This window comes from Triturus cristatus, chromosome 12 (genome assembly GCF_964204655.1).
Source record: "Triturus cristatus chromosome 12, aTriCri1.1, whole genome shotgun sequence".
In the NCBI taxonomy this organism is placed as follows: domain Eukaryota; kingdom Metazoa; phylum Chordata; class Amphibia; order Caudata; family Salamandridae; genus Triturus; species Triturus cristatus.
In genome coordinates, this window is record NC_140595.1 from 723,937,802 (window position 1) to 723,957,066 (window position 19,265).

Genomic DNA, 19,265 nt, shown 5'->3' on the forward strand with positions numbered 1-19,265 from the left:
CTTGTTGTCAGACTTGAATTGGAAAAGGAACCATATTAACAAGCCTTTACCACTCACACACGGCGGAAGTTTATACTTTAATTCAGTGAGCTAAGAAAAGCGTGTTGTGGGTCCCCTACGAGCCATGGTGCTTGCTTCATCATGATTTGGCACCAGTCATTAGCCGCAGCTCTGCTAATGAGCCACTGAGGTCAGTTTCAATATTTACTCAAAAACATAACCATGCAGCCCTCCCCTCAACTGTGTATTATCTTGCTTTTCTGCTGTTCGTGTGATTAGCTGGGAGGAGCTCACGGCGACATCCTCCCTATAAAAGTGTAGATGGATCACTCTCTAACTCTTTCTTGCTTCACATACAAATGGCTTGAAAGGTGCAGGGAAGATGCAGGTCTAATAGACAGAATAGAAGGTCTGTGCCAGGTGGGTTTCTCTGCATTGGTGTCCCATCACAGGTCCGCAAGTGTATTGTGTGATCTTTGACTCCTGGCATTTCACAAGCAGGCGGCCAGGAAACGGTTTCAGCCTATCAACCACTGAGGAGACGCAGCCTCTGAATGAGGAATGAGGAAGCAATGAATACATCCAGCCTATCACAGGAACAGCCCTGAGTGTTCCGAATTATAAATTCTCCATGTCACTGTATGTCGTTGAGCCCAAGTAGCTCGCCGTGATCGTATAGTGGTTAGTACTCTGCGTTGTGGCCGCAGCAACCTCAGTTCGAATCCGAGTCACGGCATTGTGGTTGGCAATGTCACGGCAGTTGGGTGTTAATTTTACAGAATTAGCAAATGTACCAGTGGTTTTTGTAAAATGTCTATTAAAAACAGATCCTTTCAAATATTTAAACCATCTAACAACAAATGATTTAAACTCGCATGATTATAAGCTGTAGCTATAATGTATTTACTTACATAAATTATCGTTCTTGAACCTATTGGGGGTGAAGGGAGAGCGGAGCTCACCCCCCAGGTGCAGTTGAGTGACCTGTGTTGTGGCTCTCTAGAGGGAAGGCACAAATTTTGCTGTCACCCAGCCCAATCCAGACGTGTATTGGGGCCAGGTTTCAGGCAAATATAGCAGTAAGTGCAGAGAAATGTTCACTCTCTAAAAGTGGCATTTCTAAAATAGTAAAGTTAAATCCAAACTCACCAGTAAGTAGGATTTTCAATAAATAAATAAAGCTACTCCTCTCCGATATGGAATTACCAAATAAAAAGTATAGGGCAGAGCTTTCCAAACTCTGTGTCGCGACACAGTACTGTGTCGCCTGCAAATGGTGGGTGTGTCGCGGGATGACGCCGGTACTGCGCAGTTCGTACGCCAGACGTACGTGTAGAAAGGAGAGAGAGACTTTTAGCTGAGCACCGGCAGGCGCAGCCCACTTAAAGCTCTCTGTAAGAGTGAGTCATCTCCTCGAGTGCCTGGTGGGGACAGGGCGGGGGTGGAGATTGGGAGGGAGATGCAACACCAGCGCCTGTGAGAACTGTAGTGGCTGCACCGCTCTTTGGGCACCTGTACGGATAATGCAGCTCCTTGAGGACAGGTCCGTAGGAGGAATGCAGCTTGTGCATATAAGAACCTCGGAAGCATCGAAGGCCTCTGTAGATCACCGCTTGCAATAGTGAACAGTGTCTAACTCGCTGAGCCATTCCTCCCCTCTCGTTCACAGTGAGTCTGGCATGCGCTTCTCAGACGCGACATACTGAACACAGTCGGCTTAGCCTGTGCTTGTCTCGTGTGTGATCTGTTGTGTTCCTCTTGGGTGTGAACATAAAATGTAGCCCCGCCTTTGCTGCTCTGAGGTGTGAGGATATTACAGTGACTCAGCTCCCGCTCTGCTCCTCTCAGGTGCGAGTTAATAAACACAACCCATCTTTTACTCATCTCAGGTGTGTGACTGTTGACACAGACCACCCTATCCCCTCTAACAGGACACGCTCACCCCCGCGCCCTGTGGTGCCCCAGACGGCCTCCTGGGATTCCGGGCACCTGCTGCATCCCGTCCTTACGCCTCAGACTGCCCTGGTGATTATTTAAACTTACTCTTGGTTTATTTACATCCGTGCCAGAAACGTGGCTGCAGCTGCGTGCTGTGTGCACACTGCTGTTCTGAACCAGCACTGGCGCTGCCCATGGTCTGCTTCGTACTCTCTTTGGAGACAGGCAGACTGAAGCACCCTCTGCAGCTGCTCCTCAAACTCTGTCCTTCTCGGTCCCCGGCAGGTGCTCTTATCTGTCCCCAGCTGTAGTGCATTCTTTCTGCTGCAGTCAGCCCTTGTACACCGTCATTTAAGTTTCAACCAGTCCTGGTACAGACGTTTGCTTCTGGTGCGCTCTGTCTTCATCTGCTGTCAGCCCTTGTACACTCCTTTTAGCTGCAGACATATATATAAGTGCAGCTAAAAAGACAGTGTACAAGGGCTGGCAGCAGATAAGGACAGATATATACATATGTCTTTATTTGCTGTCATCCCTTGTACACCGTCTTTTTAGCTGCAGCCAGTCCTGGTGCCCTCTTTTTATCTGCAGTTAGTTCTGGTGCACCCCGTGCATATATGTTAGTTTACTGTAGTTAATCACTGTGCGCTCTCCTTATCTGCCCCCAGTCATACTGCACTTCCTCCTTCTGTGGTGTTCCCTTGTGTACTCCGTCCTTATCTGCGGCCAGCTCTTGCACACGGTCTGCTTAGCTGCAGCCAGTGCAGCTTGGTGCACTCTCTACTTATCTGCAGCCTTGCGCACTCTCTCTTTGTCTGCAGCCTGGTGCACTCTTACCTCATCTGCAGCCTGGTGCACTCTCTGGTGCACATCAAATGTCAGACTGTCTTCCCACAATTGCTGCTTGTTTGGAAATTGGTGTTTACTTTTAGTTCTCTGACTGCAAAGTGAGAGTATTTTGTGAAAGATTAAGTGAAGTGTACGAATCGACAACTTCACCGTTAACAATGTCGCCGCTGATGTGGGTTTCTGTGATGGAAAACAAAAATAAACGCAGCTTTTTGCTGACATACTCTACCACAGATGTGCTCTACCAAATGTTACATGTAAAAGGTCAAATTGAAAGTGTCCCGAAAATAAATGACTGTTTGATTGTTGTTGTGTTCTTTGATTGTTACACTTGGTGGGCGTCTGTGATGCCAAAGTAGGCATGGTTTATTATAGTGTGCAGAAGTTTGTAAAAATGACACTTGGTGATGTTCTTCACAGTTGTCTCGGTCCCAAAATTAATGACATGACAGTTCATTGTGTCTGTCTTCATAATTGGCTTTGTCCTGTAATTCACCAAATTACACTTGATGGGGTTCCATGCCTTCACAATTGTCTCAGTTCATGAAATCACAGTTGATGGTTTCCATATCTTCACAGTTTTCATCGTCCCTTGATTTATGGCAGAACACTTTTTATAAACCTATTTAAGCAATTTCAGAGCAAATGACCATTTTTGGTTCTCAAAATGTAGCACCCCAAATTTTACCATGTTACAATGCCTTGTACAGTTCAACATAAGATTTTACCTCAAAGGAAAAACATATGACTCGTCTTATTTTCTGTTGGCTTTTGGTGCGCTGCGGAGAGCGGTCCCACTGAGTTCAATGCGCAGAGACCGGCTGATAAGTTGCATGATTGTTTTACCACTCACAATTCCCCCTTCCTGAACGGATTTTTGTATAACTCATATTCAGCAAGGCAACTGGCGGACTTTGTGCATGGTTGAAAGGGTTGGCAGTGAGTGCACCCGCCCTTTTTGTGCCGTAAATCACTGGGGCATGTGTCAATGTGTGCATGATTATATTCTTGTTTCAGGCACAAACCTAACCTTACACCCAGTTTTGCCAGTCACTGTCTTTGTTAGAACAGATTCACACACACCCCCCCCCGAACCCCTCTTAGGTGGTTCCGGATAGCTCGCTCGCTACACTGTGTTACCGTGTCGCAAAATGATGCATGTCTAAAAAGTGTGTCACCAACATGAAAAGTTTGGAAAGCTGTGGTATAGGGGAATACACAGAGCTAACCTATGAGAGGGGTAGACCTCACAGTAGTGAAAAATGAAATAGACTGTTTGGTACTTACAGGACACGCGAACCACCAAAGTACATATCTTATTTTTTACTTACATAGCATCATGCACCTAGGACTACCTAGGGCCTACCTTAGGTGTAAATTATATGTAATAAAAGGGGAGTTTAAGGCTTGGCAAGTAGGCTGGGACTCCCCTGGGAGACCCCTGAGTCTATGCCCAGAACCATAACTCTGCCAGTCGAGTACTTACCTAAAAGCCGATAACTCACTTTTCTTCCATATGCTAACATTGAGTGGTTTCACTTGGAAATTCTTCTAAGTGGTGTGGAGTTTTGGAACTTTAAAATATTCATCTAAAATCAGCCGAACAACGAATTCTGATTTACTCACCTGTTATCAGGAGAGACCTCAGTGCTGCATCTTGGAGCTCAGTACTGACCCTGAAAAGTAATTTTAACCGTACTTACCAGTAACTCGAATTTCCTTCCATGGGATATCATTGCCTGCTTTTCGCTGAAAATTTTCTAAGTGTCGATTTTTGAAACTTACAAATATTCTTTAAAAATCGTACCAACTGTGAAAACGTAATTGTTTACCTGTTTTAGATAGATGTCCCAGTACTGAGCCTAGGAGCCCAGCACTGGATTACAAAAGTAACGAGAACGAACTTTACCCGTAACTTGAATTTTCTTCCATAGGAAACCATTGACTGTTTTTCTGTGAAATTTCTTCTAAGTGTCGATTTTGCAAACATGTAAATATTCCTTAAAAATCGCCTGTATAACTTAAACGTAGTTTCTCAACTGCTTACAGGTGGTACAGTAGTGCTGGATCTAGGATCCAACACTGACCTAGAAAAAGTAACCATAACCCCACTTACCTGCTAAGTGAATTTCCTTCCATAGGATAACATTGGTAATTTGATCAGCAAAAGTTTCTAAGTGTCAACTTTTAAAATAGCAAAATATTGCTTAAAAATCACAACAGTAACTAAAACAAATTTACTCACTTGTTTCCAAGAACTGTCCCAGGACTGAATCTAGGATCCAGTCCTGGATTTAGAAAAGTACTCCTGAAAGTAATTAATTGCATATAACTTAAAATTCCCATTGAGCTCAATGTATTATTGTGATTCAAATTGTGTTGCCTATTGTAATAAACTGTAACTATGACCTGCAAAAGTCAATTGCCTATTGCAAAGTATTTAACTAAAGCATCTCACTCTGAGAAAGTATATTTTGATACCTATTGTTGGTTCTCAAGTAAAACAACAATATCTTTTTTATGCAAACCAATGGCCTAGTGTTCAGTTCTTGAGTGTGTGAGACCATTTGCTGACTGAGTGTGTACAACAAATGTTTTACACTGTACTCTGATACTGCCTTACTGCTCGGCAAGCTACCACTTTAGAGAGTAAGGTTATATCTAACTTTAGCCTCTGCCAAACCTCTGGGGACTGGGGACTCTGTGCACACTGTACCTATTTGGGAACAGTATATACAGAGCCACTTTCTCACAGTAGTGATAAAGTGATTAGAGTCCTACGGCCAACATAAAGATACAGCAAAACGTGAGGTGAAAAGCAAAAAGGTTGCTGGTAGGCCACCTTAAGGATGCCAGGTCTAACAAAAACTGAACTAAGGATAACATGAGTAAAACATCAGGTTTCTCTACTGCATTTGGTGAGACAAGTGGGCCTTCTTTTATCTTCCATTCAAGCAATCTTTGACAGACCCCTTTATTATAGAGCTTTTCAAGGATTAAAGATAAGGCACTTACAAAGGAGTCCCAAATACTCAGAGATGGTTGACTTCTGTAATATGGGTCGTAGACTAAAAGCAGCGCAAAAACAGAGTGCAACAGGTTCCAAAAAACTTGAGTGCCACAAGAGAGTTTGAATGCAAGCGTATCCTTTTACAGATCCAGAGATATACTCATGCAATTTTTATTTTTAGGACAGAACGTGCATGATGAAAAAAACATTGTTTTTAAAAAGCGCATTGCAGAATATTAGTACTTTGATGTGGGAAAACTTCAAAACTTTCAAACAAAATATTTGTAGGCAGCTTACAGCAAGTTGTTGTGGCCGAGTGGTTAAGGCGATGGACTAGAAATCCATTGGGGTATCCCCGTGCAGGTTCGAATCCTGCCAACAACGAGAATCTTTTTATTATCGGCTACAATTTCAGAAGTTAACCTTTAGTATTTCTTCCATTTCAGTTTTATAAATAGGTGGCTTTTTTTTGTGTCACTATTGCCTCTCCACATATTTGTTATCGCTACCTCTTTCATGTCTTTGCTACACCTCATTCCTACTTTAGCACTGGTGTAAACGCTTTAAATTATTATACCGTTGCTCTCTCATTCATACCTGCGCATGCACTTGAAAGTTACTTTACCAATAAAAGACGCAAAGAGAGAAATAGAACAAAAGTGCTGGCTGGATTGGCAAACACTTCATAAAACTGCATTTTCTTTTTTATTCTCCCCCGTGTTACATGCTTAACCTCCCCATGTGTAATTTCTCTTAACCTGCTGTCCCAGGAAGAGAATTCATCTACAGGCTCTTTCTGTGTTTTTTTCCCTAGTCTGTCTTTCCCATTTCTTAGCTGTGTAACTGTTCCTTTACGCGCTCTATTTAAACGCCATCAATCTCATTTGAGCTCCTTGCTCCCGCTTCTGTTTTCTCCACCTCTCATACTGCCAGTTCTCTCTTTCTCTGTGATTGGTGGCTACTTTCCTGAGCTTCCGAAGCCACGTGGTTCCTGCCTCTTGTTGTCAGACTTGAATTGGAAAAGGAACCATATTAACAAGCCTTTACCACTCACACACGGCGGAAGTTTATACTTTAATTCAGTGAGCTAAGAAAAGCGTGTTGTGGGTCCCCTACGAGCCATGGTGCTTGCTTCATCATGATTTGGCACCAGTCATTAGCCGCAGCTCTGCTAATGAGCCACTGAGGTCAGTTTCAATATTTACTCAAAAACATAACCATGCAGCCCTCCCCTCAACTGTGTATTATCTTGCTTTTCTGCTGTTCGTGTGATTAGCTGGGAGGAGCTCACGGCGACATCCTCCCTATAAAAGTGTAGATGGATCACTCTCTAACTCTTTCTTGCTTCACATACAAATGGCTTGAAAGGTGCAGGGAAGATGCAGGTCTAATAGACAGAATAGAAGGTCTGTGCCAGGTGGGTTTCTCTGCATTGGTGTCCCATCACAGGTCCGCAAGTGTATTGTGTGATCTTTGACTCCTGGCATTTCACAAGCAGGCGGCCAGGAAACGGTTTCAGCCTATCAACCACTGAGGAGACGCAGCCTCTGAATGAGGAATGAGGAAGCAATGAATACATCCAGCCTATCACAGGAACAGCCCTGAGTGTTCCGAATTATAAATTCTCCATGTCACTGTATGTCGTTGAGCCCAAGTAGCTCGCCGTGATCGTATAGTGGTTAGTACTCTGCGTTGTGGCCGCAGCAACCTCAGTTCGAATCCGAGTCACGGCATTGTGGTTGGCAATGTCACGGCAGTTGGGTGTTAATTTTACAGAATTAGCAAATGTACCAGTGGTTTTTGTAAAATGTCTATTAAAAACAGATCCTTTCAAATATTTAAACCATCTAACAACAAATGATTTAAACTCGCATGATTATAAGCTGTAGCTATAATGTATTTACTTACATAAATTATCGTTCTTGAACCTATTGGGGGTGAAGGGAGAGCGGAGCTCACCCCCCAGGTGCAGTTGAGTGACCTGTGTTGTGGCTCTCTAGAGGGAAGGCACAAATTTTGCTGTCACCCAGCCCAATCCAGACGTGTATTGGGGCCAGGTTTCAGGCAAATATAGCAGTAAGTGCAGAGAAATGTTCACTCTCTAAAAGTGGCATTTCTAAAATAGTAAAGTTAAATCCAAACTCACCAGTAAGTAGGATTTTCAATAAATAAATAAAGCTACTCCTCTCCGATATGGAATTACCAAATAAAAAGTATAGGGGAATACACAGAGCTAACCTATGAGAGGGGTAGACCTCACAGTAGTGAAAAATGAAATAGACTGTTTGGTACTTACAGGACACGCGAACCACCAAAGTACATATCTTATTTTTTACTTACATAGCATCATGCACCTAGGACTACCTAGGGCCTACCTTAGGTGTAAATTATATGTAATAAAAGGGGAGTTTAAGGCTTGGCAAGTAGGCTGGGACTCCCCTGGGAGACCCCTGAGTCTATGCCCAGAACCATAACTCTGCCAGTCGAGTACTTACCTAAAAGCCGATAACTCACTTTTCTTCCATATGCTAACATTGAGTGGTTTCACTTGGAAATTCTTCTAAGTGGTGTGGAGTTTTGGAACTTTAAAATATTCATCTAAAATCAGCCGAACAACGAATTCTGATTTACTCACCTGTTATCAGGAGAGACCTCAGTGCTGCATCTTGGAGCTCAGTACTGACCCTGAAAAGTAATTTTAACCGTACTTACCAGTAACTCGAATTTCCTTCCATGGGATATCATTGCCTGCTTTTCGCTGAAAATTTTCTAAGTGTCGATTTTTGAAACTTACAAATATTCTTTAAAAATCGTACCAACTGTGAAAACGTAATTGTTTACCTGTTTTAGATAGATGTCCCAGTACTGAGCCTAGGAGCCCAGCACTGGATTACAAAAGTAACGAGAACAAACTTTACCCGTAACTTGAATTTTCTTCCATAGGAAACCATTGACTGTTTTTCTGTGAAATTTCTTCTAAGTGTCGATTTTGCAAACATGTAAATATTCCTTAAAAATCGCCTGTATAACTTAAACGTAGTTTCTCAACTGCTTACAGGTGGTACAGTAGTGCTGGATCTAGGATCCAACACTGACCTAGAAAAAGTAACCATAACCCCACTTACCTGCTAAGTGAATTTCCTTCCATAGGATAACATTGGTAATTTGATCAGCAAAAGTTTCTAAGTGTCAACTTTTAAAATAGCAAAATATTGCTTAAAAATCACAACAGTAACTAAAACAAATTTACTCACTTGTTTCCAAGAACTGTCCCAGGACTGAATCTAGGATCCAGTCCTGGATTTAGAAAAGTATTCCTGAAAGTAATTAATTGCATATAACTTAAAATTCCCATTGAGCTCAATGTATTATTGTGATTCAAATTGTGTTGCCTATTGTAATAAACTGTAACTATGACCTGCAAAAGTCAATTGCCTATTGCAAAGTATTTAACTAAAGCATCTCACTCTGAGAAAGTATATTTTGATACCTATTGTTGGTTCTCAAGTAAAACAACAATATCTTTTTTATGCAAACCAATGGCCTAGTGTTCAGTTCTTGAGTGTGTGAGACCATTTGCTGACTGAGTGTGTACAACAAATGTTTTACACTGTACTCTGATACTGCCTTACTGCTCGGCAAGCTACCACTTTAGAGAGTAAGGTTATATCTAACTTTAGCCTCTGCCAAACCTCTGGGGACTGGGGACTCTGTGCACACTGTACCTATTTGGGAACAGTATATACAGAGCCACTTTCTCACAGTAGTGATAAAGTGATTAGAGTCCTACGGCCAACATAAAGATACAGCAAAACGTGAGGTGAAAAGCAAAAAGGTTGCTGGTAGGCCACCTTAAGGATGCCAGGTCTAACAAAAACTGAACTAAGGATAACATGAGTAAAACATCAGGTTTCTCTACTGCATTTGGTGAGACAAGTGGGCCTTCTTTTATCTTCCATTCAAGCAATCTTTGACAGACCCCTTTATTATAGAGCTTTTCAAGGATTAAAGATAAGGCACTTACAAAGGAGTCCCAAATACTCAGAGATGGTTGACTTCTGTAATATGGGTCGTAGACTAAAAGCAGCGCAAAAACAGAGTGCAACAGGGTCCAAAAAACTTGGGTGCCACAAGAGAGTTTGAATGCAAGCGTATCCTTTTACAGATCCAGAGATATACTCATGCAATTTTTATTTTTAGGACAGAACGTGCATGATGAAAAAAACATTGTTTTTAAAAAGCGCATTGCAGAATATTAGTACTTTGATGTGGGAAAACTTCAAAACTTTCAAACAAAATATTTGTAGGCAGCTTACAGCAAGTTGTTGTGGCAGAGTGGTTAAGGCGATGGACTAGAAATCCATTGGGGTATCCCCGCGCAGGTTCGAATCCTGCCAACAACGAGAATCTTTTTATTATCGGCTACAATTTCAGAAGTTAACCTTTAGTATTTCTTCCATTTCAGTTTTATAAATAGGTGGCTTATTTTTGTGTCACTATTGCCTCTCCACATATTTGTTATCGCTACCTCTTTCATGTCTTTGCTACACCTCATTCCTACTTTAGCACTGGTGTAAACGCTTCAAATTATTATACCGTTGCTCTCTCATTCATACCTGCGCATGCACTTGAAAGTTACTTTACCAATAAAAGACGCAAAGAGAGAAATAGAACAAAAGTGCTGGCTGGATTGGCAAACACACTTCATAAAACTGCATTTTCTTTTTTATTCTCCCCCGTGTTACATGCTTAACCTCCCCATGTGTAATTTCTCTTAACCTGCTGTCCCAGGAAGAGAATTCATCTACAGGCTCTTTCTGTGTTTTTTTCCCTAGTCTGTCTTTCCCATTTCTTAGCTGTGTAACTGTTCCTTTACGCGCTCTATTTAAACGCCATCAATCTCATTTGAGCTCCTTGCTCCCGCTTCTGTTTTCTCCACCTCTCATACTGCCAGTTCTCTCTTTCTCTGTGATTGGTGGCTACTTTCCTGAGCTTCCGAAGCCACGTGGTTCCTGCCTCTTGTTGTCAGACTTGAATTGGAAAAGGAACCATATTAACAAGCCTTTACCACTCACACACGGCGGAAGTTTATACTTTAATTCAGTGAGCTAAGAAAAGCGTGTTGTGGGTCCCCTACGAGCCATGGTGCTTGCTTCATCATGATTTGGCACCAGTCATTAGCCGCAGCTCTGCTAATGAGCCACTGAGGTCAGTTTCAATATTTACTCAAAAACATAACCATGCAGCCCTCCCCTCAACTGTGTATTGTCTTGCTTTTCTGCTGTTCGTGTGATTAGCTGGGAGGAGCTCACGGCGACATCCTCCCTATAAAAGTGTAGATGGATCACTCTCTAACTCTTTCTTGCTTCACATACAAATGGCTTGAAAGGTGCAGGGAAGATGCAGGTCTAATAGACAGAATAGAAGGTCTGTGCCAGGTGGGTTTCTCTGCATTGGTGTCCCATCACAGGTCCGCAAGTGTATTGTGTGATCTTTGACTCCTGGCATTTCACAAGCAGGCGGCCAGGAAACGGTTTCAGCCTATCAACCACTGAGGAGACGCAGCCTCTGAATGAGGAATGAGGAAGCAATGAATACATCCAGCCTATCACAGGAACAGCCCTGAGTGTTCCGAATTATAAATTCTCCATGTCACTGTATGTCGTTGAGCCCAAGTAGCTCGCTGTGATCGTATAGTGGTTAGTACTCTGCGTTGTGGCCGCAGCAACCTCAGTTCGAATCCGAGTCACGGCATTGTGGTTGGCAATGTCACGTTAGTTGGGTGTTAATTTTACAGAATTAGCAAATGTACCAGTGTTTTTTGTAAAATGTCTATTAAAAACAGATCCTTTCAAATATTTAAACCATCTAACAACAAATGATTTAAACTCGCATGATTATAAGCTGTAGCTATAATGTATTTACTTACATAAATTATCGTTCTTGAACCTATTGGGGGTGAAGGGAGAGCGGAGCTCACCCCCCAGGTGCAGTTGAGTGACCTGTGTTGTGGCTCTCTAGAGGGAAGGCACAAATTTTGCTGTCACCCAGCCCAATCCAGACGTGTATTGGGGCCAGGTTTCAGGCAAATAGAGCAGTAAGTGCAGAGAAATGTTCACTCTCTAAAAGTGGCATTTCTAAAATAGTAAAGTTAAATCCAACCTCACCAGTAAGTAGGATTTTCAATAAATAAATAAAGCTACTCCTCTCCGATATGGAATTACCAAATAAAAAGTATAGGGGAATACACAGAGCTAACCTATGAGAGGGGTAGACCTCACAGTAGTGAAAAATGAAATAGACTGTTTGGTACTTACAGGACACGCGAACCACCAAAGTACATATCTTATTTTTTACTTACATAGCATCATGCACCTAGGACTACCTAGGGCCTACCTTAGGTGTAAATTATATGTAATAAAAGGGGAGTTTAAGGCTTGGCAAGTAGGCTGGGACTCCCCTGGGAGACCCCTGAGTCTATGCCCAGAACCATAACTCTGCCAGTCGAGTACTTACCTAAAAGCCGATAACTCACTTTTCTTCCATAGGCTAACATTGAGTGGTTTCACTTGGAAATTCTTCTAAGTGGTGTGGAGTTTTGGAACTTTAAAATATTCATCTAAAATCAGCCGAACAACGAATTCTGATTTACTCACCTGTTATCAGGAGAGACCTCAGTGCTGCATCTTGGAGCTCAGTACTGACCCTGAAAAGTAATTTTAACCGTACTTACCAGTAACTCGAATTTCCTTCCATGGGATATCATTGCCTGCTTTTTGCTGAAAATTTTCTAAGTGTCGATTTTTGAAACTTACAAATATTCTTTAAAAATCGTACCAACTGTGAAAACGTAATTGTTTACCTGTTTTAGATAGATGTCCCAGTACTGAGCCTAGGAGCCCAGCACTGGATTACAAAAGTAACGAGAACGTACTTTACCCGTAACTTGAATTTTCTTCCATAGGAAACCATTGACTGTTTTTCTGTGAAATTTCTTCTAAGTGTCGATTTTGCAAACATGTAAATATTCCTTAAAAATCGCCTGTATAACTTAAACGTAGTTTCTCAACTGCTTACAGGTGGTACAGTAGTGCTGGATCTAGGATCCAACACTGACCTAGAAAAAGTAACCATAACCCCACTTACCTGCTAAGTGAATTTCCTTCCATAGGATAACATTGGTAATTTGATCAGCAAAAGTTTCTAAGTGTCAACTTTTAAAATAGCAAAATATTGCTTAAAAATCACAACAGTAACTAAAACGAATTTACTCACTTGTTTCCAAGAACTGTCCCAGGACTGAATCTAGGATCCAGTCCTCGATTTAGAAAAGTATTCCTGAAAGTAATTAATTGCATATAACTTAAAATTCCCATTGAGCTCAATGTATTATTGTGATTCAAATTGTGTTGCCTATTGTAATAAACTGTAACTATGACCTGCAAAAGTCAATTGCCTATTGCAAAGTATTTAACTAAAGCATCTCACTCTGAGAAAGTATATTTTGATACCTATTGTTGGTTCTCAAGTAAAACAACAATATCTTTTTTATGCAAACCAATGGCCTAGTGTTCAGTTCTTGAGTGTGTGAGACCATTTGCTGACTGAGTGTGTACAACAAATGTTTTACACTGTACTCTGATACTGCCTTACTGCTCGGCAAGCTACCACTTTAGAGAGTAAGGTTATATCTAACTTTAGCCTCTGCCAAACCTCTGGGGACTGGGGACTCTGTGCACACTGTACCTATTTGGGAACAGTATATACAGAGCCACTTTCTCACAGTAGTGATAAAGTGATTAGAGTCCTACGGCCAACATAAAGATACAGCAAAACGTGAGGTGAAAAGCAAAAAGGTTGCTGGTAGGCCACCTTAAGGATGCCAGGTCTAACAAAAACTGAACTAAGGATAACATGAGTAAAACATTAGGTTTCTCTACTGCATTTGGTGAGACAAGTGGGCCTTCTTTTATCTTCCATTCAATCAATCTTTGACAGACCCCTTTATTATAGAGCTTTTCAAGGATTAAAGATAAGGCACTTACAAAGGAGTCCCAAATACTCAGAGATGGTTCACTTCTGTAATATGGGTCGTAGACTAAAAGCAGCGCAAAAACAGAGTGCAACAGGGTCCAAAAAACTTGAGTGCCACAAGAGAGTTTGAATGCAAGCGTATCCTTTTACAGATCCAGAGATATACTCATGCAATTTTTATTTTTAGGACAGAACGTGCATGATGAAAAAAACATTGTTTTTAAAAAGCGCATTGCAGAATATTAGTACTTTGATGTGGGAAAACTTCAAAACTTTCAAACAAAATATTTGTAGGCAGCTTACAGCAAGTTGTTGTGGCAGAGTGGTTAAGGCGATGGACTAGAAATCCATTGGGGTATCCCCGCGCAGGTTCGAATCCTGCCAACAACGAGAATCTTTTTATTATCGGCTACAATTTCAGAAGTTAACCTTTAGTATTTCTTCCATTTCAGTTTTATAAATAGGTGGCTTATTTTTGTGTCACTATTGCCTCTCCACATATTTGTTATCGCTACCTCTTTCATGTCTTTGCTACACCTCATTCCTACTTTAGCACTGGTGTAAACGCTTCAAATTATTATACCGTTGCTCTCTCATTCATACCTACGCATGAACTTGAAAGTTACTTTACCAATAAAAGACGCAAAGAGAGAAATAGAACAAAAGTGCTGGCTGGATTGGCAAACACACTTCATAAAACTGCATTTTCTTTTTTATTCTCCCCCGTGTTACATGCTTAACCTCCCCATGTGTAATTTCTCTTAACCTGCTGTCCCAGGAAGAGAATTCATCTACAGGCTCTTTCTGTGTTTTTTTCCCTAGTCTGTCTTTCCCATTTCTTAGCTGTGTAACTGTTCCTTTACGCGCTCTATTTAAACGCCATCAATCTCATTTGAGCTCCTTGCTCCCGCTTCTGTTTTCTCCACCTCTCATACTGCCAGTTCTCTCTTTCTCTGTGATTGGTGGCTACTTTCCTGAGCTTCCGAAGCCACGTGGTTCCTGCCTCTTGTTGTCAGACTTGAATTGGAAAAGGAACCATATTAACAAGCCTTTACCACTCACACACAGCGGAAGTTTATACTTTAATTCAGTGAGCTAAGAAAAGCGTGTTGTGGGTCCCCTACGAGCCATGGTGCTTGCTTCATCATGATTTGGCACCAGTCATTAGCCGCAGCTCTGCTAATGAGCCACTGAGGTCAGTTTCAATATTTACTCAAAAACATAACCATGCAGCCCTCCCCTCAACTGTGTATTATCTTGCTTTTCTGCTGTTCGTGTGATTAGCTGGGAGGAGCTCACGGCGACATCCTCCCTATAAAAGTGTAGATGGATCACTCTCTAACTCTTTCTTGCTTCACATACAAATGGCTTGAAAGGTGCAGGGAAGATGCAGGTCTAATAGACAGAATAGAAGGTCTGTGCCAGGTGGGTTTCTCTGCATTGGTGTCCCATCACAGGTCCGCAAGTGTATTGTGTGATCTTTGACTCCTGGCATTTCACAAGCAGGCGGCCAGGAAACGGTTTCAGCCTATCAACCACTGAGGAGACGCAGCCTCTGAATGAGGAATGAGGAAGCAATGAATACATCCAGCCTATCACAGGAACAGCCCTGAGTGTTCCGAATTATAAATTCTCCATGTCACTGTATGTGGTTGAGCCCAAGTAGCTCGCCGTGATCGTATAGTGGTTAGTACTCTGCGTTGTGGCCGCAGCAACCTCAGTTCGAATCCGAGTCACGGCATTGTGGTTGGCAATGTCACGGCAGTTGGGTGTTAATTTTACAGAATTAGCAAATGTACCAGTGGTTTTTGTAAAATGTCTATTAAAAACAGATCCTTTCAAATATTTAAACCATCTAACAACAAATGATTTAAACTCGCATGATTATAAGCTGTAGCTATAATGTATTTACTTACATAAATTATCGTTCTTGAACCTATTGGGGGTGAAGGGAGAGCGGAGCTCACCCCCCAGGTGCAGTTGAGTGACCTGTGTTGTGGCTCTCTAGAGGGAAGGCACAAATTTTGCTGTCACCCAGCCCAATCCAGACGTGTATTGGGGCCAGGTTTCAGGCAAATAGAGCAGTAAGTGCAGAGAAATGTTCACTCTCTAAAAGTGGCATTTCTAAAATAGTAAAGTTAAATCCAACCTCACCAGTAAGTAGGATTTTCAATAAATAAATAAAGCTACTCCTCTCCGATATGGAATTACCAAATAAAAAGTATAGGGGAATACACAGAGCTAACCTATGAGAGGGGTAGACCTCACAGTAGTGAAAAATGAAATAGACTGTTTGGTACTTACAGGACACGCGAACCACCAAAGTACATATCTTATTTTTACTTACATAGCATCATGCACCTAGGACTACCTAGGGCCTACCTTAGGTGTAAATTATATGTAATAAAAGGGGAGTTTAAGGCTTGGCAAGTAGGCTGGGACTCCCCTGGGAGACCCCTGAGTCTATGCCCAGAACCATAACTCTGCCAGTCGAGTACTTACCTAAAAGCCGATAACTCACTTTTCTTCCATAGGCTAACATTGAGTGGTTTCACTTGGAAATTCTTCTAAGTGGTGTGGAGTTTTGGAACTTTAAAATATTCATCTAAAATCAGCCGAACAACGAATTCTGATTTACTCACCTGTTATCAGGAGAGACCTCAGTGCTGCATCTTGGAGCTCAGTACTGACCCTGAAAAGTAATTTTAACCGTACTTACCAGTAACTCGAATTTCCTTCCATGGGATATCATTGCCTGCTTTTTGCTGAAAATTTTCTAAGTGTCGATTTTTGAAACTTACAAATATTCTTTAAAAATCGTACCAACTGTGAAAACGTAATTGTTTACCTGTTTTAGATAGATGTCCCAGTACTGAGCCTAGGAGCCCAGCACTGGATTACAAAAGTAACGAGAACGTACTTTACCCGTAACTTGAATTTTCTTCCATAGGAAACCATTGACTGTTTTTCTGTGAAATTTCTTCTAAGTGTCGATTTTGCAAACATGTAAATATTCCTTAAAAATCGCCTGTATAACTTAAACGTAGTTTCTCAACTGCTTACAGGTGGTACAGTAGTGCTGGATCTAGGATCCAACACTGACCTAGAAAAAGTAACCATAACCCCACTTACCTGCTAAGTGAATTTCCTTCCATAGGATAACATTGGTAATTTGATCAGCAAAAGTTTCTAAGTGTCAACTTTTAAAATAGCAAAATATTGCTTAAAAATCACAACAGTAACTAAAACGAATTTACTCACTTGTTTCCAAGAACTGTCCCAGGACTGAATCTAGGATCCAGTCCTGGATTTAGAAAAGTATTCCTGAAAGTAATTAATTGCATATAACTTAAAATTCCCATTGAGCTCAATGTATTATTGTGATTCAAATTGTGTTGCCTATTGTAATAAACTGTAACTATGACCTGCAAAAGTCAATTGCCTATTGCAAAGTATTTAACTAAAGCACCTCACTCTGAGAAAGTATATTTTGATACCTATTGTTGGTTCTCAAATAAAACAACAATATCTTTTTTATGCAAACCAATGGCCTAGTGTTCAGTTCTTGAGTGTGTGAGACCATTTGCTGACTGAGTGTGTACAACAAATGTTTTACACTGTACTCTGATACTGCCTTACTGCTCGGCAAGCTACTACTTTAGAGAGTAAGGTTATATCTAACTTTAGCCTCTGCCAAACCTCTGGGGACTGGGGACTCTGTGCACACTGTACCTATTTGGGAACAGTATATACAGAGCCACTTTCTCACAGTAGTGATAAAGTGATTAGAGTCCTACGGCCAACATAAAGATACAGCAAAACGTGAGGTGAAAAGCAAAAAGGTTGCTGGTAGGCCACCTTAAGGATGCCAGGTCTAACAAAAACTGAACTAAGGATAACATGAGTAAAACATCAGGTTTCTCTACTGCATTTGGTGAGACAAGTGGGCCTTCTTTTATCTTCCATTCAAGCAATCTTTGACAGACCCCTTTATTATAGAGCTTTTCAAGGATTAAAGATAAGGCACTTACAAAGGAGTCCCAAATACTCAGAGATGGTTGACTTCTGTAATATGGGTCGTCGACTAAAAGCAGCGCAAAAACAGAGTGCAACGGGGTCCAAAAAACTTGAGTGCCACAAGAGAGTTTGAATGCAAGCGTATCCTTTTACAGATCCAGAGATATACTCATGCAATTTTTATTTTTAGGACAGAACGTGCATGATGAAAAAAACATTGTTTTTAAAAAGCGCATTGCAGAATATTAGTACTTTGATGTGGGAAAACTTCAAAACTTTCAAACAAAATATTTGTATGCAGCTTACAGCAAGTTGTTGTGGCCGAGTGGGTAAGGCGATGGACTAGAAATCCATTGGGGTATCCCCGCGCAGGTTCGAATCCTGCCAACAACGAGAATCTTTTTATTATCGGCTACAATTTCAGAAGTTAACCTTTAGTATTTCTTCCATTTCAGTTTTATAAATAGGTGGCTTATTTTTGTGTCACTATTGCCTCTCCACATATTTGTTATCGCTACCTCTTTCATGTCTTTGCTACACCTCATTCCTACTTTAGCACTGGTGTAAACGCTTCAAATTATTATACCGTTGCTCTCTCATTCATACCTGCGCATGCACTTGAAAGTTACTTTACCAATAAAAGACGCAAAGAGAGAAATAGAACAAAAGTGCTGGCTGGATTGGCAAACACACTTCATAAAACTGCATTTTCTTTTTTATTCTCCCTCGTGTTACATGCTTAACCTCCCCATGTGTAATTTCTCTTAACCTGCTGTCCCAGGAAGAGAATTCATCTACAGGCTCTTTCTGTGTTTTTTTCCCTAGTCTGTCTTTCCCATTTCTTAGCTGTGTAACTGTTCCTTTATGCGCTCTATTTAAACGCCATCAATCTCATTTGAGCTCCTTGCTCCCGCTTCTGTTTTCTCCACCTCTCATACTGCCAGTTCTCTCTTTCTCTGTGATTGGTGGCTACTTTCCTGAGCTTCCGAAGCCACGTGGTTCCTGCCTCTTGTTGTCAGACTTGAATTGGAAAAGGAACCATATTAACAAGCCTTTACCACTCACACACGGCGGAAGTTTATACTTTAATTCAGTGAGCTAAGAAAAGCGTGTTGTGGGTCCCCTACGAGCCATGGTGCTTGCTTCATCATGATTTGGCACCAGTCATTAGCCGCAGCTCTGCTAATGAGCCACTGAGGTCAGTTTCAATATTTACTCAAAAACATAACCATGCAGCCCTCCCCTCAACTGTGTATTATCTTGCTTTTCTGCTGTTCGTGTGATTAGCTGGGAGGAGCTCACGGCGACATCCTCCCTATAAAAGTGTAGATGGATCACTCTCTAACTCTTTCTTGCTTCACATACAAATGGCTTGAAAGGTGCAGGGAAGATGCAGGTCTAATAGACAGAATAGAAG

General features: G+C 41.5%; 4 non-coding genes across 4 annotated transcripts; all 4 read left to right on the plus strand.

Moving 5' to 3' along the window:
- The first annotated feature begins 6,099 nt into the window (after window positions 1-6,099).
- Window positions 6,100-6,181, plus strand: TRNAS-AGA (transfer RNA serine (anticodon AGA)). The gene has a single exon. It is a non-coding gene; the product is annotated as a tRNA-Ser (tRNA).
- A 3,937-nt stretch (window positions 6,182-10,118) lies between these two features.
- On the plus strand, window positions 10,119-10,200 carry TRNAS-AGA (transfer RNA serine (anticodon AGA)). Its single transcript has one exon. It is a non-coding gene; the product is annotated as a tRNA-Ser (tRNA).
- A 3,939-nt stretch (window positions 10,201-14,139) lies between these two features.
- Window positions 14,140-14,221, plus strand: TRNAS-AGA (transfer RNA serine (anticodon AGA)). The gene has a single exon. It is a non-coding gene; the product is annotated as a tRNA-Ser (tRNA).
- Window positions 14,222-18,159: 3,938 nt separating this feature from the next.
- TRNAS-AGA (transfer RNA serine (anticodon AGA)) lies at window positions 18,160-18,241 on the plus strand. Its single transcript has one exon. It is a non-coding gene; the product is annotated as a tRNA-Ser (tRNA).
- Window positions 18,242-19,265: the final 1,024 nt, after the last annotated feature.